The sequence below is a fragment of the Apus apus genome, chromosome 2 (assembly GCF_020740795.1).
Source record: "Apus apus isolate bApuApu2 chromosome 2, bApuApu2.pri.cur, whole genome shotgun sequence".
NCBI lineage: Eukaryota > Metazoa > Chordata > Aves > Apodiformes > Apodidae > Apus > Apus apus.
The window spans coordinates 48940032-48963054 of NC_067283.1; the positions used below are offsets into that span (position 1 = coordinate 48940032).

The following is a 23023-nucleotide window of genomic DNA, read 5'->3' on the forward strand; positions in this document are numbered from 1 at the left end:
GGTAAAGTATAAAAGTACTCAAAAAAGGTAGGTACATAAAAAATGTAGACTATAAAGGTAGCGTGTAAAGGTAGGCTGTAAAGATGCAGAGTAAAGATGCAGAGTAAAGATGCAGAGTAAAGATGCAGAGTAAAGATGCAGAGTAAAGATGCAGAGTAAAGATGCAGAGTAAAGATGCAGAGTAAAGATGCAGAGTAAAGATGCAGAGTAAAGATGCAGAGTAAAGATGCAGAGTAAAGATGCAGAGTAAAGAGGCAGTGTAAAGAGGCAGTGTAAAGAGGCAGTGTAAAGAGGCAGAGAAAACAAGCAGTGTAAAGATGCAGAGTAAAGATGTAAAGATACATAGTAAAGATGCAGAGTAAAGATGCAGAGTAAAGATGCAGTGTAAAGATGCAGTGTAAAGATGCAGTGTAAACAGGCAGCGTAAAGATGGCAGTGAAAAGATGGCAGTGAAAAGACGCAGAGTCAAGGAAAAAAAAACGTTGGAAGAAAAAGTAAGACAAAATAAATGAAGTAAAAAGTTGGAAAAAACGGTGGAGGAAAAAACTGAGAAAAAAATGTGGACAAAAAAGGTAAACTATAAAGGTAGTCAAGAAAGGTAGGTATATAAATGTAGAGTGTAAAGGTAGGGTGTACAGGTAGGGTGTAAAGATGGACAGTAAAGATGGCAGTGTAAAGATGGCAGAGTAAAGATGGCAGAGTAAAGATGGCAGAGTAAAGATGGCAGAGTAAAGATGGCAGAGTAAAGATGGCAGAGTAAAGATGGCAGAGTAAAGATGGCAGAGTAAAGATGGCAGAGTAAAGATGGCAGAGTAAAGATGGCAGAGTAAAGATGCAGAGTAAAGGAAAAAAAAAGTTGGAAGAAAAAGACAAAATATATGGAATACAAAGCTGGAAAAAACAGTGGAGGAAAAACTGAGAAAAAATGTGGACAAAAAAGGTAAAGTATAAAGGTAGTCAAAAAAGGTAGGTACATTAAAAAAGTAGAGTATAAAGGTAGGGTATAAAGGTAGGGTGTAAACGCAGGGAATAAACATGCAGAGTAAAGATGCAGAGTAAAGATGCAGAGCAAAGATGCAGAGTAAAGACGGAGTGTAAAGATGCAGTTTAAAGATGCAGAGTAAAGATGCGGTGTAAACAGGCAGCGTAAGCAGGTAGCGTAAACAGGCAGTGTAAAGATGCAGAGTAAAGATGCGGTGTAAACAGGCAGCGTAAGCAGGTAGCGTAAACAGGCAGTGTAAAGATGCAGAGTAAAGATGGCAGTGTAAAGATGGCAGTGTAAACAGGCAGCGTAAAGATGACAGTATTAAGATGGCAGTGTAAAGATGGCAGTGTAAAAATAGTGTAAAGATGGCAGTGTAAAGATGGCAGTGTAAAGATGGCAGTGTAAAGATGGCAGTGTAAAGATGGCAGTGTAAAGATGGCAGTGTAAAGATGGCAGTGTAAAGATGGCAGTGTAAAGATGGCAGTGTAAACAGGCAGTGTAAACAGGCAGTGTAAACAGGCAGTGTAAACAGGCAGCGTAAACAGGCAGCGTAAAGATGGCAGTGTAAAAATAGTGTAAAGATGGCAGTGTAAAGATGGCAGTGTAAAGATGGCAGTGTAAAGATGGCAGTGTAAAGATGGCAGTGTAAAGATGGCAGTGTAAAGATGGCAGTGTAAAGATGGCAGTGTAAAGATGGCAGTGTAAAGATGCAGCGTAGAGGAAAAAAAAAGTTGGAAGAAAAAGGAAGACAAAATACATGGATTACAAAGTTGGAAAAAACGGTGGAGGAAAAACAGAGAAAAAATGTAGACAAAAAAAGGTAAAGTATACAGGTAGTCCAAAAAGGTAGGTATATAAATGTAGAGTGTAAAGGTAGGGTGTAAAGATGTACAGTAAAGATGCAGAGTAAAGAAGGCAGAGTATAGATGCAGAGTAAAGACTGCAGTGTAAAGACGGCAGTGTAAAGATGGCAGTGTAAAGATGCAGAGAAAAGAAGCAGTGTAAAGATGCAGAGTAAAGATGCAGAGTAAAGGCAGAAAAAAAAGTTGGAAGAAAAAGTAAGACAAAATACATGGAGTACAAAGTTGGAAAAAACGGTGGAGGAAAAACAGAGAAAAAATGTAGACAAAAAAGGTAACATAAAGGTAGTCAAAAAAGGTAGGTACATAAAAGATGTAGACTGTAAAGGCAGACTGTAAAGGTAGGGTCTAAAGGTAGGGTGTAAAGATGCAGAGCAAAGATGCAGTGTAAAGATGGCAGTGTAAAGATGGCAGTGTAAAGATGGCAGTGTAAAGATGGCAGACTAAAGATGGCAGACTAAAGATGGCAGACTAAAGATGGCAGACTAAAGATGGCAGTGTAAAGATGGCAGTGTAAAGAGGCAGTGTAAAGAGGCAGTGTAAACAGGCACTATAAAGATGGCAGTGTAAAGATGGCAGTGTAAAGATGGCAGTGTAAAGATGGCAGTGTAAAGATGGCACTGTAAAGATGGCAGTGTAAAGATGGCAGTGTAAAGATGGCAGTGTAAAGATGGCAGTGTAAAGATGGCAGTGTAAAGATGGCAGTGTAAAGATGCAGTGTAAAGATGCAGTGTAAAGATGCAGTGTAAACAGGCAGTGTAAACAGGCAGTGTAAAGATGGCAGTGTAAAGATGGCAGTGTAAAGATGGCAGTGTAAAGATGGCAGTGTAAAGATGTAAAGATGGAGTATAAAGATACAGAGTAAAGATGCAGAGTAAAGGCAGAAAAAAAAAGAAAGAAAAAAAAAGAAAAAGACAAGATACATGGAGTACAAAGTTGGAAAAAACAGTGGAGGAAAAACTGAGAAAAAATGTGGACAAAAAAGGGAAAGTATAAAGGTAGTCAAAAAAGATAGGTACATAAAAAATGTAGAGTGCAAAGGTAGGGTGTAAAAGTCGGGTGTAATGGTAGGCTGTAAAGATGCAGAGTAAAGATGCAGAGTAAAGATGCAGTGTAAACAGGCAGCGTAAGCAGGTAGCGTAAACAGGCAGTGTAAAGATGCAGAGTAAAGATGGCAGTGTAAAGATGGCAGTATTAAGATGGCAGTATTAAGATGGCAGTATTAAGATGGCAGTGTAAAGATGCAGAGTAAAGATACAGAGTAAAGATGCAGCGTAGAGGAAAAAAAAAGTTGGAAGAAAAAGGAAGACAAAATACATGGATTACAAAGTTGGAAAAAACGGTGGAGGAAAAACTGAGAAAAAATGTAGACAAAAAAGGTAAAGTATAAAAGTACTCAAAAAAGGTAGGTACATAAAAAATGTAGACTAAAGGTAGCGTGTAAAGGTAGGCTGTAAAGATGCAGTGTAAAGATGCAGTGTAAAGATGCAGTGTAAACAGGCAGTGTAAACAGGCAGAGAAAACAAGCAGTGTAAAGATGCAGAGTAAAGATGTAAAGATACATAGTAAAGATGCAGAGTAAAGATGCAGAGTAAAGATGCAGAGTAAAGATGCAGAGTAAAGATGCAGAGTAAAGATGCAGAGTAAAGATGCAGAGTAAAGATGCAGAGTAAAGATGCAGAGTAAAGATGCAGAGTAAAGATGCAGAGTAAAGATGCAGAGTAAAGATGCAGAGTAAAGATGCAGTGTAAAGATGCAGTGTAAAGATGCAGTGTAAAGATGCAGTGTAAAGATGCAGTGTAAACAGGCAGCGTAAAGATGGCAGTGTAAAGATGGCAGTGAAAAGATGCAGAGTGAAGGAAAAAAAAATGTTGGAAGAAAAAGTAAGACAAAATACATGGAGTACAAAGTTGGAAAAAACGGTGGAGGAAAAAACTGAGAAAAAAATGTGGACAAAAAAGGTAAACTATAAAGGTAGTCAAAAAAGGTAGGTATATAAATGTAGAGTATAAAGGTAGGGTGTACAGGTAGGATGTAAAGATTGACAGTAAAGATGGCAGTGTAAAGATGGCAGTGTAAAGGTGGCAGTGTAAAGGTGGCAGTGTAAAGGTGGCAGTGTAAAGGTGGCAGTGTAAAGGTGGCAGTGTAAAGGTGGCAGTGTAAAGGTGGCAGTGTAAAGGTGGCAGTGTAAAGGTGGCAGAGTAAAGGAAAAAAAAAGTTGGAAGAAAAAGACAAAATACATGGAATACAAAGCTGGAAAAAACAGTGGAGGAAAAACTGAGAAAAAATGTGGACAAAAAAGGTAAAGTATAAAGGTAGTCAAAAAAGGTAGGTACGTAAAAAAAGTAGAGTGTAAAGGTAGGGTGTAAACGCAGGGGATAAACATGCAGAGTAAAGATGCAGAGTAAAGATGCAGAGTAAAGATGCAGAGTAAAGATGCAGAGTAAAGATGCAGAGTAAAGATGCAGAGTAAAGATGCAGAGTAAAGATGCAGAGTAAAGACGGAGTGTAAAGATGGCAGTGTAAAGATGGTAGAGTAAAGATGCAGAGTAAAGATTGCAGCGTAATGATGGCAGCGTAAAGATGGCAGTGTAAAAATGGAAGTGTAAAGATGGCAGTGTAAAGATGGCAGTGTAAAGATGGCAGTGTAAAGATGGCAGTGTAAAGATGCAGAGAAAAGAAGCTGTGTAAAGATGCGGTGTAAACAGGCAGCGTAAACAGGCAGCGTAAAGATTCAGAGAAAAGATGCAGTGTAAAGACGGAGTGTAAAGATGAAGAGTACAGATGCAGAGTAAAGATGCAGTGTAAAGATGCAGAGTAAAGATGCAGTGAAAAGATGCAGCGTAAAGATGCAGCGTAAAGATGCAGCGAAAAGATGCAGCGAAAAGATGCAGCGTAAAGATGGCAGTGAAAAGATGCAGATTAAAGGAAAAAAAAACTTGGAAGAAAAAGTAAGACAAAATACATGGAGTACAAAGTTGGAAAAAATGGTGGAGGAAAAACTAAGAAAAAATGTGGACAAAAAAGTTAAACTATAAAGGTAGTCAAAAAAGGTAGGTACATAAAAAATGTAGAGTGCAAAAGTAGGGTGTAAAAGTCAGGTGTAAAGGTAGGGTGTAAAGATGCAGAGTAAAGATGCAGTGTACAGATGGCAGTGTAAAGATGCAGAGAAAAGAAGCAGTGTAAAGATGCAGAGTAAAGATATAAAGATATATAGTAAAGATGCAGTGTAAAGATGGCAGTGTAAAGATGGCAGTGTAAAGATGGCAGTGTAAAGATGGCAGTGTAAAGATGGCAGTGTAAAGATGGCAGTGTAAAGATGGCAGTGTAAACAGGCAGTGTAAACAGCCAGTGTAAACAGGCAGTGTAAAGATGGCAGTGTAAAGATGCAGAGTAAAGATGCAGAGTAAAGGAAAAAAAAAAGTTGGAAGAAAAAGACAAACTACATGGAGTACAAAGTTGGAAAAAACGGTGGAGGAAAAACAGAGAAAAAATGTAGACAAAAAAGGTAACGTATAAAGGTAGTCAAAAAAGGTAGGTACATAAAAGATGTAGACTGTAAAGGCAGACTGTAAAGGTAGGGTCTAAAGGTAGGATGTAAAGATGCAGAGCAAAGATGGCAGTGTAAAGATGGCAGTGTAAAGATGGCAGTGTAAAGATGGCAGTGTAAAGATGGCAGAGTAAAGATGGCAGAGTAAAGATGGCAGAGTAAAGATGGCAGAGTAAAGATGGCAGAGTAAAGATGCAGAGTAAAGATGCACTGTAAACAGGCAGCGTAAGCACGTAGCATAAACAGGCAGTGTAAAGATGCAGAGTAAAGATGGTAGTGTAAAGATGGCAGTGTAAAGATGGCAGTATTAAGATGGCAGTATTAAGATGGCAGTATTAAGATGCAGAGTAAAGATACAGAGTAAAGATGCAGCGTAGAGGAAAAAAAAAGTTGGAAGAAAAAGGAAGACAAAATACATGGATTACAAAGTTGGAAAAAACGGTGGAGGAAAAACAGAGAAAAAATGTAGACAAAAAAGGTAACGTATAAAGGTAGTCAAAAAAGGTAGGTACATAAAAGATGTAGACTGTAAAGGCAGACTGTAAAGGTAGGGTCTAAAGGTAGGATGTAAAGATGCAGAGCAAAGATGGCAGTGTAAAGATGGCAGTGTAAAGATGGCAGTGTAAAGATGGCAGAGTAAAGATGGCAGAGTAAAGATGGCAGAGTAAAGATGGCAGAGTAAAGATGGCAGAGTAAAGATGGCAGAGTAAAGATGGCAGAGTAAAGATGGCAGAGTAAAGATGGCAGAGTAAAGATGGCAGAGTAAAGATGCAGAGTAAAGATGCAGAGTAAAGATGCACTGTAAACAGGCAGCGTAAGCACGTAGCATAAACAGGCAGTGTAAAGATGCAGAGTAAAGATGGTAGTGTAAAGATGGCAGTGTAAAGATGGCAGTATTAAGATGGCAGTATTAAGATGGCAGTATTAAGATGGCAGTATTAAGATGGCAGTATTAAGATGCAGAGTAAAGATACAGAGTAAAGATGCAGCGTAGAGGAAAAAAAAAGTTGGAAGAAAAAGGAAGACAAAATACATGGATTACAAAGTTGGAAAAAACGGTGGAGGAAAAACTGAGAAAAAATGTCGACAAAAAAGGTAAAGTATAAAAGTACTCAAAAAAGGTAGGTACATAAAAAATATAGACTGTAAAGGTAGCGTGTAAAGATGCAGAGAAAAGATGCAGAGAAAAGATGCAGAGAAAAGATGCAGTGTAAAGATGCAGTGTAAAGATGCAGTGTAAAGATGCAGTGTAAAGATGGCAGTGTAAAGATGGCAGTGTAAAGATGGCAGTGTAAAGATGGCAGTGTAAAGATGTAAAGATACATAGTAAAGATGCAGAGTAAAGATGGCAGAGTAAAGATGGCAGAGTAAAGATGGCAGAGTAAAGATGGCAGAGTAAAGATGGCAGAGTAAAGATGGCAGTGTAAAGATGTAAAGATACATAGTAAAGATGCAGAGTAAAGATGCAGAGTAAAGATGCAGAGTAAAGATGGCAGAGTAAAGATGGCAGAGTAAAGATGGCAGAGTAAAGATGGCAGTGTAAAGATGCAGAGTAAAGATGCAGAGTAAAGATGCAGAGTAAAGATGCAGAGTAAAGATGGTAGAGTAAAGATGGTAGAGTAAAGATGGTAGAGTAAAGATGCAGAGAAAAGAAGCAGTGTAAAGATGCAGTGTAAAGATGCAGCGGAAAGATGGCAGTGAAAAGATGCAGAGTGAAGGAAAAAAAAAAGTTGGAAGAAAAAGTAAGACAAAATACATGAAGTAAAAATTTGAAAAAAACGGTGGAGGAAAAACTGAGAAAAAAATGTGGACAAAAAAGGTAAACTATAAAGGTAGTCAAAAAAGGTAGGTATATAAATGTAGAGTGTAAAGGTAGGGTGTACAGGTAGGGTGTAAAGATGGACAGTAAAGATGCAGAGTAAAGATGGCAGTGCAAAGATGGCAGTGCAAAGATGGCAGTGCAAAGATGGCAGTGCAAAGATGGCAGTGCAAAGGAAAAAAAAAGTTGGAAGAAAAAGACAAAATACATGGAATACAAAGCTGGAAAAAACAGTGGAGGAAAAACTGAGAAAAAATGTGGACAAAAAAGGTAAAGTATACAGGTAGTCAAAAAACGTAGGTACATAAATGTAGAGTGTGAAGGTAGGGTGTAAAGGTAGGGTGTAAAGATGGCAGTGTAAAGATGGCAGTGTAAAGATGGCAGAGTAAAGATGCAGAGTAAAGGCAGAAAAAAAAGTTGGAAGAAAAAGTAAGACAAAATACATGGAGTACAAAGTTGGAAAAAACGGTGGAGGAAAAACGGAGAAAAAATGTAGAAAAAAAGGTAAAGTATAAAGGTAGTCAAAAAAGGTAGGTACATAAAAAATGTAGACTGTAAAGGCAGACTGTAAAGGTAGGATCTAAAGGCAGGGTGTAAAGATGCAGCGTAAAGATGGCAGCGTAAAGATGGCAGCGTAAAGATGGCAGCGTAAAGATGGCAGCGTAAACAGGCACTATAAAGATGGCAGTGTAAAGATGGCAGTGTAAAGATGGCAGTGTAAAGATGGCAGTGTAAAGATGGCAGTGTAAAGATGGCAGTGTAAAGATGGCAGTGTAAAGATGGCAGTGTAAAGATGGCAGTGTAAAGATGGCAGTGTAAATAGGCAGTGTAAACAGGCACTGTAAAGATGCAGAGTAAAGATGCAGCGTAGAGGAAAAAAAAAGTTGGAAGAAAAAGGAAGACAAAATACATGGAGTACAAAGTTGGAAAAAACAGTGGAGGAAAAACTGAGAAAAAATGTGGACAAAAAAGGTAAAGTATAAAGGTAGTCAAAAAAGATAGGTACATAAAAAATGTAGAGTGCAAAGGTAGGGTGTAGAAGTCGGCTGTAAAGTAGGCTGTAAAGATGCAAAGTAAAGATGCAGAGTAAAGATGCAGAGTAAAGACGCAGAGTAAAGACGCAGTGTAAACAGGCAGCGTAAGCAGGTAGCGTAAACAGGCAGTGTAAAGATGGCAGTGTAAAGATGGCAGTGTAAAGATGGCAGTGTAAACAGGCAGCGTAAACAGGCAGCGTAAAAATAGTGTAAAGATGGCAGTGTAAAGATGGCAGTGTAAAGATGGCAGTGTAAAGATGGCAGTGTAAAGATGGCAGTGTAAAGATGGCAGCGGAAACAGGCAGCGGAAACAGGCAGCGGAAACAGGCAGAAAAAAAAGTTGGAAGAAAAAGGAAGACAAAATACATGGATTACAAAGTTGAAAAACAGTGGAGGAAAAACTGAGACAAAATGTAGATAAAAAAGGTAAAGTATAAAAGTACTCAAAAAAGGTAGGTACATAAAAAATGTAGACTGTAAAGGTAGCGTGTAAAGGTAGGCTGTATAGATGCAGAGTAAAGATGCGGAGTAAAGATGCAGTGTAAAGATGCAGTGTAAAGATGGCAGTGTAAAGATGGCAGTGTAAACAGGCAGTGTAAAGATGGCAGTGTAAAGATGGCAGTGTAAAGATGGCAGTGTAGATGGCAGTGTAAACAGGCAGTGTAAACAGGCACTATAAAGATGGCAGTGTAAAGATGGCAGTGTAAAGATGGCAGTGTAAAGATGGCAGTGTAAAGATGGCAGTGTAAAGATGCAGAGTGAAGATGCAGAGTAAAGATGCAGAGTAAAGATGCAGAGTAAAGATGCAGAGTAAAGATGCAGAGTAAAGATGCAGAGTAAAGATGCAGAGTAAAGATGCAGAGTAAAGATGCAGAGTAAAGATGCAGAGTAAAGGAAAGAAAAAGTTGGAAGAAAAAGGAAGACAAACTACATGGAGTACAAAGTTGGAAAAAACGGTGGAGGAAAAAATGAGAAAAATGTAGACAAAAAAGGTGAAGTAAAAAGGTAGTAAAAAAAGGTAGGTACATAAAAAATGCAGAGTGTATAGGTAGAGTGCAAAGGTAGAGTGTAAAGATGCAGAGTAAAGATATAGAGTAAAGGAAAAAAAAAATTTGGAAGTAAGACAAAATACATGGCATACAAAATTGGAACAAATGGTGGAGGAAAATATGAGAAAAAATGTAGACAAAAAAGGTACAGTATAAAGGTAGTGAAAAAAGGTAGGTACATAAAAAACATAGTGTATATAGGTAGAGTGTAAAGGTAGAGTGTAAAGGTAGAGTGTAAAGGTAGAGTGTAATGATGCAGAGTAAAGATGCAGAGTAAAGATGCAGAGTAAAGATGCAGAGTAAAGATGCAGAAAAAAAAGTTGGAAGAAAAAGTAAGACAAAATACATGGAGTACAAAGTCGGAATAAACGGTGGAGGAAAAACTGAGAAAAAAATGTGGACAAAAAAGGGAAAGTATAAACGTAGTCAAAAAAGGAAGGTACATAAAAAATGTAGAGTACAAAGTTAGAGTGTAAAGGTAGGGTGTAAAGGTCGGATGTAAAGGTAGGGTGTAAAGATGCAGAGTAAAGATGCAGAGTAAAGATGGCAGTGTAAAGATGGCAGTGTAAAGATGGCAGTGTAAAGATGGCAGTGTAAAGATGGCAGTGTAGAGTGTAAAAATGCAGAGTAAAGGTGCAGAATAAAGGAAAAAAAAAAGTTGGAAGAAATATGTAAGACAAAATACATGGAGTACAAAGTTGGAACAAACGGTGGAGGAAAAACTGAGAAATAATGTAGACAAAAAAGGCGAAGTAAAAAGGTAGTCAAAAAAGGTAGGTACATAAAAAATGTAGAGTGTCAAGGTAGAGTGTCAAGGTAGAGTGTCAAGGTAGAGTGGAAAGATGCAGTTTAAGGTGCAGGGTAAAGATGGCAGGGTAAAGATGGCAGGGTAAAGATGGCAGTGTAAAGATGGCAGTGTAAACAGGCAGCGTAAACAGGCAGCGTAAAAATAGTGTAAAGATGGCAGTGTAAAGATGGCAGTGTAAAGATGGCAGTGTAAAGATGGCAGTGTAAAGATGGCAGTGTAAAGATGGCAGTGTAAAGATGGCAGCGGAAACAGGCAGCGGAAACAGGCAGCGGAAACAGGCAGAAAAAAAAGTTGGAAGAAAAAGGAAGACAAAATACATGGAGTACAAAGTTGAAAAACAGTGGAGGAAAAACTGAGACAAAATGTAGATAAAAAAGGTAAAGTATAAAAGTACTCAAAAAAGGTAGGTACATAAAAAATGTAGACTGTAAAGGTAGCGTGTAAAGGTAGGCTGTATAGATGCAGAGTAAAGATGCGGAGTAAAGATGCAGTGTAAAGATGCAGTGTAAAGATGGCAGTGTAAAGATGGCAGTGTAAAGATGGCAGTGTAAAGATGGCAGTGTAAAGATGGCAGTGTAAAGATGGCAGTGTAAAGATGGCAGTGTAAACAGGCAGTGTAAAGATGGCAGTGTAAAGATGGCAGTGTAAAGATGGCAGTGTAAAGATGGCAGTGTAGATGGCAGTGTAAACAGGCAGTGTAAACAGGCACTATAAAGATGGCAGTGTAAAGATGGCAGTGTAAAGATGGCAGTGTAAAGATGGCAGTGTAAAGATGGCAGTGTAAAGATGGCAGTGTAAAGATGCAGAGTGAAGATGCAGAGTAAAGATGCAGAGTAAAGATGCAGAGTAAAGATGCAGAGTAAAGATGCAGAGTAAAGGAAAGAAAAAGTTGGAAGAAAAAGGAAGACAAACTACATGGAGTACAAAGTTGGAAAAAACGGTGGAGGAAAAAATGAGAAAAATGTAGACAAAAAAGGTGAAGTAAAAAGGTAGTAAAAAAAGGTAGGTACATAAAAAATGCAGAGTGTATAGGTAGAGTGCAAAGGTAGAGTGTAAAGATGCAGAGTAAAGATATAGAGTAAAGGAAAAAAAAAATTTGGAAGTAAGACAAAATACATGGCATACAAAATTGGAACAAATGGTGGAGGAAAATATGAGAAAAAATGTAGACAAAAAAGGTACAGTATAAAGGTAGTGAAAAAAGGTAGGTACATAAAAAACATAGTGTATATAGGTAGAGTGTAAAGGTAGAGTGTAAAGGTAGAGTGTAAAGGTAGAGTGTAATGATGCAGAGTAAAGATGCAGAGTAAAGATGCAGAGTAAAGATGCAGAGTAAAGGCAGAAAAAAAAGTTGGAAGAAAAAGTAAGACAAAATACATGGAGTACAAAGTCGGAATAAACGGTGGAGGAAAAACTGAGAAAAAAATGTGGACAAAAAAGGGAAAGTATAAACGTAGTCAAAAAAGGAAGGTACATAAAAAATGTAGAGTACAAAGTTAGAGTGTAAAGGTAGGGTGTAAAGGTCGGATGTAAAGGTAGGGTGTAAAGATGCAGAGTAAAGATGCAGAGTAAAGATGGCAGTGTAAAGATGGCAGTGTAAAGATGGCAGTGTAAAGATGGCAGTGTAGAGTGTAAAAATGCAGAGTAAAGGTGCAGAATAAAGGAAAAAAAAAAGTTGGAAGAAATATGTAAGACAAAATACATGGAGTACAAAGTTGGAACAAACGGTGGAGGAAAAACTGAGAAATAATGTAGACAAAAAAGGCGAAGTAAAAAGGTAGTCAAAAAAGGTAGGTACATAAAAAATGTAGAGTGTCAAGGTAGAGTGTCAAGGTAGAGTGTCAAGGTAGAGTGGAAAGATGCAGTTTAAGGTGCAGGGTAAAGATGGCAGGGTAAAGATGGCAGGGTAAAGATGGCAGGGTAAAGATGGCAGGGTAAAGATGGCAGGGTAAAGATGGCAGGGTAAAGATGGCAGGGTAAACAGGCATTGTAAACAGGCAGTGTTAAGATGCAGAGTAAAGATTCAGAGAAAAGATGCAGAGTAAAGATGCAGTGTAAAGGCAGAAAAAAAAGTTGGAAGAATAAGTAAGACAAAGTACATGGAGCACAAAGTTGGAAAAAACGGTGGAGGAAAAACAGAGAAAAAATGTAGACAAAAAAGGTGAAGGAAAAAGGTAGTCAAAAAAGGTAGGTACATAAAAAGTGTAGAGTGCAAAGGTAGAGTGCAAAGGTAGAGTGTAAAGGTAGAGTGTAAAGGTAGAGTGTAAAGATGTAGAGTAAAGATGGCAGTGTAAAGATGGCACCGCAAAGATTCAGTGGAAAGATGCAGTGGAAAGATGCAGTTTAAGGGCAGAGAAAAAATCTGGAATGAAAAGTAAGACAAAATACATGTAGTATAAAGTTGGAAAAAACTGTGGAGGAAAAACTGAGAAAAAATGTAGACAAAAAAGGTAAAGTATAAAGGTAGTCAAAAAAGGTAGGTACATAAAAAATGTAGAGTATATAGATAGAGTATAAAGGTGGTAGAGTGTAAAAGTGGTAGAGTGTAAAGGTGGTAGAGTGTAAAGTTAGAAAAAAAAGCTGGAGTACCAAGGTAGAAAAAAAAGTGGAGTATAAAGGTAGACAATAGAAGGTAGACAAAAAAGAGAAAAAAGGCAAGAGTATAAAGGTAGTGTAAAGGTAGATTTAAAAAAGAGAAAAAAAAGAGTCCAACAGAGTTGAAAGAGTGTGAAATAGAGTCCAGCTTGAGTCAAATAAAGTAAAATAGGGTCTAGAGTCATACAGAGACAAATGCAATCAAAATGAGTCAAAAAGAGCCCAAGAGAGGTCAACAGACTACAATAATGTCACTACAGAGTTTCAGTAAAGGCCTAAATGCAGCCAGAGTTTAATCAAATCCAAATAATGTTGTATAGAGTTCAAATATGTGCCACTGGACCTCAAATACAGTAAAATGGATTTCAAATAGACAAAGACACAAAATCAAATATAGTAAAATTGAGTCAACCAGTGTCAGAATCAAATAAAGGAGTAAAATTTTTTTCTTAGCTCTATTTTTTGTGTTACAAACCCTTGAAAGTCTTGCCTGGTGAGGCTGAGTTCAGAGCAATCATGCTAGAAACTATCTGTGACACTAACTGCTTGTCTGAACAGACACGTGTATGAGCCAGAAACCAGTATTCCCCGTGCAGCCTCAAGAGTGCCTGGCTCTGCACAAGATGTAGGGGATTTTCTACTTTCTGTAGCTCTCTGACTTTTCTTTGCCAGAGACTCTACGTTTTTTCAGGCTAAACTAAGCATTGCATCAGCCTACTTCTGGCTACACTTGCACACTGTGTTAATGCTTGTGAACATCTGCCATGAGATTCAGAAAAATAAAATAAAAACCCATTTCTACATGTATCCTTTGTGTTATGTGTCTGTGAAAGTGTTCTTGAGCCAAAAAGCCCCTGGCATTTCAGGTAATTAACAATCTTGTCATTATTCGGACTCATCAATGCTGTAGCAGAGTGGAGCACTGGTAGGGACCTGTAACAATCATATAGTCCCAATTCCTGAAAGAAAGGGACTATTGCATGCTCCCAACTAATGCCACCAGCTGTCCGCCAGACACTTCTACACCACCAACCTTGAACAAATACAATTCAAAACCACCAAAACTCAGTTTTTAAAAATTGTGTTCAGGAACACATGACCTGAAATGAATTGATCACAGTGTGTTTGATTGAGTTGCCTTTATCTTACATTGTGAATTTTCTTTCTGTTCACGGAGCGGAACAAGCTCCATCTGCCAATCTGCCCACAGCTGGCCTGGCAGAGTCAGTGGTGTAGAAGTGTCTGCTGCAGAGCTGTTCATTGGAAAGTTGGCTTCAGTGGGTTGTTGTCCTAGACTACTACCTGACCACTTCAGGGCTGACCAAACGTGAAAACATGGTATTTAGGCTACTGTCCAAATGTGTCCTAAACACTGACAAACATGGGGCATTGACTACCTCTCAAGGAAGCCTGATTATGGTTTTGACCACCCTCTTGGTAAATAAATGTTTCCTTTTGTCAAGTCCGAACCTTCAGATGGAGGAGGACATAACTTCCAGACTGTTCCCTAGCTTTTGTGCCCTCCTCTGGACACATTCAAATACTTCAACATAATTTTTAAGTGGTGGGGCCCAGAACTGCACGCAATACTTAGGGTGAGGTAGCACCAGCACTAAACACAGACGGGTAATCACCCCTTTGGACTGGCTGGTTATGCTGGGTTCGATGCACCCCAGGATGCAGTTTGCCCATGTGACTGCTCGGGCACACGGTTGACTCCTGCTGAGCCTCCTGTCAACCAGCACCCCCAGAGGGGTTGCTCTCCAGCCACTCCTCTCCCAGTTTACACTTGTGTTTGGCGTTACTCTCTCCTAGGCGTAGAATCCGACATTTTGACTTGTTACATTTCATCCCATTAATCAAAGACCAGCGCTCTAACCTGTTTGGATCCCTCAGCAAGTCCTCTTGTCACTCAAGAGAGCCAACAGAACCTTCCAGTTTAGTATCATCAGCAAACTTACTAACTGTGCATTGAACTCCTGCATCCAGATCACAGATAAAAACACTGAAAGGAACTGACCCTAGAACTGAGCTGTGAGGAACGCTGCTGGTGACTGGTTGCCAGCCAGATGTAACCCTGTTCACAAAAGAAGTTTATTAAAAACAGTAAGCTCAGGACTGCACTCCTTCCCTGCCCTCAGAGTCTAATGAAGGCTTTAGTAATACATGGTAAGAGTTAGCCCATGATTTTCAGGTTACATTCACAAGTAATACCATTACTTTCACTTATACTGAGAGATGCAGATGGCATATACTGCACATCAGTACTTGTTTTAAATTGTTTTTGTGTTTATTATGCTAATGTATCACACATGAGCACCAGCACAACTTATCTTACATTTTTTTCTGTACAAGGAAAGAAAACACTCACCAGAATTAAACTGAGAAGTGATTATTTAAAAAAAAAAAACAACTATCAGCAGCTCAGCAAAACCAAAAGTGAAAGTGTTATCTGCAGGCAATTTTAGGAAATGGCAACACTGTTTCAGTTTAAAACATCATATAAACCATATTTGCATAAATTCACTGATGTCAAAAAACAGGTCAATGTGACCGATGGACAGGGGTGTTTACTGAGCTTATCTTAGTCCCAGAAGAGTTGAATGGAAGACGCCAACCACTAATGTCTTTAGCCTTGAGCACTAAGTAAAACAGATAACAGAATACAATGACTAATTAAACTTACTGTGAACTTTCCTCAGTAACACACTAAAAGACCCTCCCTCAGGCCCCTACTCACCCTCTGAGCACGCCCAGTGAAAAGCAGAAGCGCAACCATTTCAAGTGCAAGCAAAGAACTAGTTAACCAATCATGTAGATGAATGACATGGGTACTTAAGAGATAAGGTAATTTTGCATTGTATAAAAGAAACCCTGTATTACAGGGAAGGTGTACTCACTTTGTGGATTTACAACCTAGCACCCTTTCTAAGCAGTCCTGGAACAAGGAAATGCCTTGACACTGTGTGAAGACTGGATTACTGCACATCGGGGAAACAAACCCTGTTTTGGGACAACACAGCTACACACACAAAGTAACCTTGTGTCACAATTGCTGTTGAAACCTATTGAAAACCCAGAGTATATTTTATGGACACTTCTGACAAAAAGTAAACACTGCCTAAGAACTTCCACCATGAATACTTTTCTGTGAAGACTAAAAAAATAATCTGAATTTTTTTTCATTTTCAATGAGTAAAATAGGATGATACAACCAATACTATGGCCAAGAAGCCAAAATATTGTCAAAATTACTAGGTTTTCAGTATTAAAGTCAAGTTTTTCCTCATGAGAAAGCAGACACTGAAACAGTAGTAATATCCATTCATAACAAAAGAATCAAGCATTTCCTTGCCATTAAGTCATCTCATATAAATAAACCATGACAGTTCTTTACATCTCCTTCTCCTGACCAATGGAGATTTTATCTGATAAAAAAAGATTTGCATTACTTCTTTCACTATCTGTTTAGTCTGTAGGAACACACCACATGGCATAGTAAAAACAAAATTCCTTACAAGACCAGAGATTAAGATGGTAACTGCTACTATCATCCTCATGTTCAAGTATTTCAGTTATACTTAGAGACAATTTCAGATTATTTTACCATACATTCATGCAACATAAAACACAACCATGTGTAAGCAGAACAGGCAACATAATGCCTACAAGAAAATGGTCTTCAAGTCAGCAAGTTCCAAGTCAGCAGTTTTGTAAGCAAGGAGGACCCTGGGCAGTATCACACCCCAGATTCAGCTGCGGCAGTATCCACCACACAGTGAACAGCCTGTCACAAATACTCCAGGAGCTACCTAGTTACCACAGTAAACTATAAAAGAATATAAAAATAGTGAGACTAATTAGTATGAACCAACATGAAGGTACTAAAGACCACCTGAGGAAGTCTTAATACTAAAAAAAAATAAGTAATTGGGCCAGAGAAAACAATTCCAATTATCTCTTTGGTCTAACAAAAGGTTTCCCATGACCAAAATGTCTGTCCTTTTTTGTCCCAGACTTCCACTGAACTTTTTTCCTTTACATTTCATTTGTCTTCTGTGGCTTCCTCCTCTCCACCTTTATTCTCATTAAATTCCTGCCAACTAGTAAAGCACACTTGAATTGGCTCCACAATGCACACTCCAATGCTCACTCCAACAGAGATTTAATCTAATTACAGTTAAAGATACATCTTATCTTACAGTCTATCCTCTAGACTGAGTTTCTAGCTAATTATTTACTGGGTAAGAAAAACTTCCAAAGCATTTAGATAGTGTTGCCATCAACAGGTACCAGAGGCTTTAATCAAAGTAAGACAAAAATTCAAACAGATGCACACCCGTAAAATCCCCCAAAGGTGACTTCAAGATCCTGTGTAACTTCTTGGCAATACTCTAGACTTTCAATTAAGCAACACAGCAGGAATTACAAGTTACCAATATGCAACACACTTAAAGACTGGGAAGACTTCCCGTCAGAGTGGCAGGGTAAGACCTACCAGCATACAGGAGAGAACTCCTTACAAAGAGTACAGCTTTATTTAAGCATTCAGAATAAGAGCAGCTCTGCTTGATCCTAAAGTAGTAGCTCTTACCTACCCCTCAGGCCAAAAGAATGTTTTTCATCGAAAACACAAGATGAATACACAAAGTATAGTTGAGCACAACTCCTATGGCATACAAATTACTCCTGTATTTATAATGCACACCCGGTGTCATACAATCATAGAAATGTCTAAGTTGAAAGGGACCTTAAAGATCACCTAGTTTCAACCTCCCTGCCATGGGCAGGGACACCTTCCACTAGATCAGGTTGCTCAACACCCCATTCAAACTGGACTTGCATACTTCCAGGGAGCAGGCATCCACAGCTTCCCTGAGAAACCTGTGCCAGTGTCTCACCACCCTCATACTAAAGAATTTCTTCTTAATGTCTACCTTAAATCTATCCTCTTCCAGTTTAAAGCCTAGCTCTCTCAGCCTGTCTTCATAGAAGAGGTACTCCAGCCCTCTGATTATCTTCATGGCCCTCCTCTGGACTTGTTCCAGGAACTCCATGTTCTTCCTGTGCTGGGGGCTCCAGAACTGGACAGAGTACTTTAGGTGCGGTCTCATGAGAGCAGAGTAGAAGGGGACAATCACCTCCCTTGACCTGCTGGCCACGCTTCTTTTGATGCAGCCCAGCATACAGTCAGCTTTCTGGGCTGCAAGTGCACATTGCCAGCTCATGCTGAACTTCTCAATATGTGCTCAACATGTCTCATACCAATGAGCCCTGAAATAATAACTGATCACCAAGATCTTGAAAGAAATGCTACCAAGCAGATGGCAGTTTGTCAGACAAAAAAAAAAGGCAAGAAGCGCAATTAGCTTGCCTTGATTAGAAAGTCAGTAGAAATGAAACTATTTGTGCTATTTCACCCTGTAAAAAAACCAACCAACCAAACAAAAAACAACAAAAACCAAAACAAAATCAAAACAACCTATTATTAGTTTTAAAGTTTCCTTGAGAAAGATGTTTCCCCAATTTCCTGTGCTTTAGTGGTGACCTAAAAAAAGTAACAGGGCAGTTGCACGCATCCCATATTCATACTGACCAGTATTTTTTTCTCAGAATATTGGGAGAAGGTGCTAAAGAGTTCAGGACACCGTTTGCAAGCTAAAAGAAAGAAAAAAAGTAAGTCAATCTTTTGGGTCAGTAGGACATCTGAGGAAACAGCAATGTCATCTTCCCCCATCCCAAGAGTGAGACTCAAAGATTCAGAAAGTCAAATCAAAGTATTCCAGCCTTGGACTGATTTTTCACTGCAGCTGAAGATGCCCTGCAAAACACTGCTGTCCTTTCACAGTCACTTCACTTGCTCTACAAGAACTCAGAAAATGGCAGAGGAAACAGCTTGAAAATACAGTATTAGCACTGCCTTTTACCTCCACTGACACCTTCCCCTCTGCATTCCTTCTCAACAGCATATCCCAAACTTCTTATTTTTAAAATGAGTGAGGAAGACTTTCTGCCTGCATATGAGTATGCTCAAACCAGACATGGGAAACAGCATATGAAAGAACAGCTCTTTAGAGTTAAACCAAAGTGACTTTGATTAATACTGAATTAATACTCCACAATGAATTCATGACAAACTTGAAAACACACCAGCCAGAACTCAAAATGTGTGGAGTTCAGCTTCTGTTTAATCAAGAATGTGATCTTAAATATGCAACTTGATTTAAAGAAAAATACTAAAAACTAACATACAAAAAGGATGCACCATAACACATTCTGAAGGCATGTTTCAATCTCAGCTGCTCTCAAGATATTTAACCACTGCAAAACAGAAAACGGAAGCATGTATATTTTATCTCCGCTATGTCCTTAGAACATACAAAGAACAACTGCTTCAGTTAACGGAACTGAAGACACATCATCCTACTTGAGACCAATACATTCCGATTGATAGTATTCACTTAATAATTTAATTACCAAACCTAAGTTATTGTTTTCTTAGAAACAAAACATCACCAATTCTTTGATTTAGATGTTCCAAAGTAGTCTTGCCAAAGACCTGAAACTACGGCAGGATTTTACAGTTAAATGCAATCAGCTCTCCACAGTTATATTCACATATGTAAACAGTCATGCATACATGTATGTCATGTATACATACACATGCCAGTAACTTGCAACAGATGCATGCAATATATGTTTATTTAAAAATAAATACATAAAAAAGAAAAAAGAAGGCACTGATATCTTGCAAAGGCAGGGAGAGAGGAGAACTGGGCATAAAAGGAAAGTGGTATAAAGATAGAAAAAAGACAATTTAAAAAACTCCATCAAATCTGATCTTAATTCTTCTTCACAGCTATTGCCTGCTGTCTGAAGCTGAATTTGTAGGCCACCCAATATCAGTTCGCAGAAATAAAGATTTAACTGCAAATTTTACTCCCCTAAGCACTAGGTACTAAGCAACAAGGACTTATAACCCACTCAGTTTCCTGGAGTTAAAACCACTGTAGGCTAAAGATACCTTTTAGGTATCAAAAGCATACCTATTTTATCATGTCAGCATTTCTTTAAGTACAAATACAATTCTTTCAAGGGACCAAGCATCTTAATGATTGCCTGGAACATCAAGCGTGACACTGGTTTATTACTCAGCATACTCAGACAATTTTTTTTGTTTTAATTTATTTTCTCCAGTTCAACAACAAACATACATCCCACATATGCTAGTCAGATCTTGGCCAAGAAAAACTCTTCTGCTAGCACAGATTTGCAAGAAATTTCTTCCTGAAATACATCAGTCATTTGATGTATTAGTGGGAAACACTCAGGATTCAGTCACCCCCTCAAAACCTATGCAACAAAATGGTGCCAAAGTTTCCTCCAGGCAAATTCAAGACTTGGGAATTTCTCAGAGTTCTTAAGACAGCATTTTAAATATCTGACATCAATTTTAGAATACAAGGTAAACTTTTTAAGGTTTTCCACTCCAAACTCCTATTTTATAGCTCTTGATGATGCTTCAAATTTCCTTTCCTTCAAAAGGAAATACCAAATTTTAAATACTACCTCCATTTTTTCTCCTTACAAGGCCTAAAAGACATTGTAAGAAAATAATTACCCAGCCCAAGCAGCAGCAAATTCTAGCAAAGATCCACATCTGAATCTTCAGCATCAGATATTTATTCTAACACACCTCCATATAACTGATCTCATTTTTCTGTCAATGCTAGATAGAAGTTAACTCCTGATGTCTAAAGTAATGCTGTTTCAGAGCTTCAGGTGATGACCCTGCAGCTGATCTCTACATGAAAAGCATGATGTCATTACAAGATGTTGATTGGTTCTTTACTAAGATTTTCTTTCTTCTAACCTTTCATTTTCAATCTTACTCCAAGCTGAATGTAACACAGCAAGGCAGAAAGGCCTTCAACACAATCACCAAGGATTTCAAATTCAGAACAGCGTTTTAGCAGATATATTCAAAACAGAGAACACTGAACACGCATTACATCTGTGATCCTTTAAAGTGACTCAATCAGCTTGCTGAATGCTGCTGGCTAACCATGTGGAATCCCAGTTTCTGCTGTCACAAATGTGACCTACCACTACCATTTCATCAATCTCTTCTGCAAAAGCACTGATAGCATCATGCTTACTGCCTTAATTCACTGAATGAAATCCATTAATCCTGCTTACTAGATACTAAGTTTAGCCCTATAAAATATTTCAACTAATACAACTATTTAAATATATGTTTAACTGGGATGGTCTGACAAAGTTAAAAATGGTAAAGTCTGAATACATTCCTTCTCATAAATGAAGGCCTAGAACAACTGTGTGAAACTCATTTTTAAAAATTCATGTCTAAAGACTTGAGAATTTGTGAAAACTAGAATGCATCTCATAAAGAAAACCACATTCTAGCCCAAATGAACAAAAAATAATGCCTAATCAATGTGAAGTAAGAGGTTATTAATTCACAAATTTCAGTATCCTTAAAAAGGTCAAATATTTCTTTCTCCACAAACCAAGTCTATAAAGAAAAATATTAATCCTGAATAAGTCTAACAAATACTTAAAGGATCTGTGTCACAACAAGAGGACCACTGGTGCACTTTACCCAAAGCATCTGGCCCTGAACATTCTCAAACAAAACCCCAATCAGTCTGCATCTGCCCTACTTCAAACTGCAAAGCTGATGAAAAATGTGCACTAAAAATAATAGCAACTCTATTGGCTTATAAATAGAAATAAGCCTTCTCCCAAGAGCAGACTGACTAGTAATCCCCCAAAACACTACGATTTCCATAACAAAATTACTGCCCTCAAGGCAATTGATGCTCGACACAATCCTACATCACATTACAAAAGCCAAAATTACAAACATGCATAAAATAAAATGCACTGGCAACAATGTACAGAAATCCTGTGATGGCTTTATACCTCTGAGCACACTGACAATTTATTTATTTTTTTAAAAGAAAACCTCTTCAAGTTGAGTATTTGTGGTGAATACCTTCCACGTTGAAGTCAACCACTGCATCTACTTATACCTGACTACCATGAAATTGGAAACGGACTCAAAGTTAGCACTGCAGCCATGAGTAACTTCAACTGCTAGCGCAGATCAAACTGCTGCAAGCTTCACCTCTTTCCTCTGCAGACGTACAACTGTGACCCTTCAGCTACACGCAAAACGTTGCATTTCAAGAACGACTGATCTGCTTGGAATTCCAAGGCTGAAATCAGATAATGCATCTCCAAAGTTGCCCTAATTCAGTCCGATGCTAAAATTAAAACATGATGGATTCCAGAGGCTGGCACACCCTGCTTTCCTCACACCGTTATCAGCACGGCAAACAGGTCAGCGTATCTCCCTGAAGATGTACTGGCTGACCCAGGGTCTCAGGGGAGAAGCAATCCCTCTCCAGCCTTCAGGGCGGCCAGCAGAAGGAGGGGTGCCCGGCGTACAGCAGGCAGGAGAGGCAGCACAGGCAGCTCTGTCGCCGAGCAGCCGCCGAGCCGGCACCCCGCCTTCAAGAAGAGGGGGCCCCAGTCCCGCCCGGCCGCCTCCCGGCACATGACCTCCTTCTTCCTCCTCCTCTTCCTCCTCCTCTACCCCCCCCCTGCCAGCCGCCCTTTCTCTGCCTCTACGGCGCCAGCGGGACAGCGGGCGCCGTACCGGGGGGACAGAGCCGTCCCAGCGGCACCCCCTGTTCCACCAGGAGCCGCGGCACAGAAGGGGGAGGGAGGGAGGGGGAGGGAGAGGACAGGAGAGGGAAGGAAGGAAGGAAGGAGGAGGGTGAGGGAAGGAGGAGGAGGGAGAGGCAGGAAAGGCCGCAACGGCCGCCCTCGCGCCGCTCCCCTCAGCCGCGGCCTCCTCGCCGGGCCAGGCCGCCCCTCCGCCACCAGCGCGCTCCCTGCCCCTCTCGGCGTCTCCCCTCCCCTCGCCCCTTCCCACCCCCTCCTTCAGCTCCCCGCTGTCCGGCCATGGGGACGCCGGCGGCCCTTACCCCCGGCGCGCCGCTCCGGCCCGAGGGAGAGGCTCGGCACCGCTGTCAGGCAACGCCGCAGGCCCCGGAGAGCGGGGGGCGGGGCCTGCCAGGGGCGGGGCCTGCCGAGGGGGGGCGGGGCCTGCCGGGGGGCGGGGGCCTGCCGGGGGGCGGGGCTTCGCGCTCCGCCCCCGCGGCGCCGAGTGGTTTTCAACTTAATTAAGGGTGGGGGTATTAATTAAAGGCCCCGCCTGGTTGTGGTGCAAAGGGCTCAGCGCACAATGGGACCTGGGGCCGGGGGGGCGGGCAGGCAGGCCCACGTGTGGTC

At 39.8% G+C, this 23023-nt stretch overlaps 1 protein-coding gene across 5 annotated transcripts in view; it reads right to left on the minus strand.

The window, feature by feature from the left end:
- The window catches only part of STARD3NL (STARD3 N-terminal like), a 48511-nt gene extending 25718 nt beyond the window's left edge, over positions 1-22793 (minus strand). For 4 of the 5 annotated variants that reach the window (XM_051612844.1, XM_051612843.1, XM_051612842.1 and 1 more), the window contains exons 1-2: positions 22717-22785; positions 18297-18358 (exon numbers count right to left, since the gene is read on the minus strand). The gene's annotated coding sequence lies outside the window, so the exon portion shown is untranslated. Of the gene's footprint in view, positions 1-18296; positions 18359-22716 lie in introns of all 5 variants that reach the window. The other variant, XM_051612841.1, reaches the window with a different exon arrangement.
- Between the last annotated feature and the right edge of the window lie 230 nt (positions 22794-23023).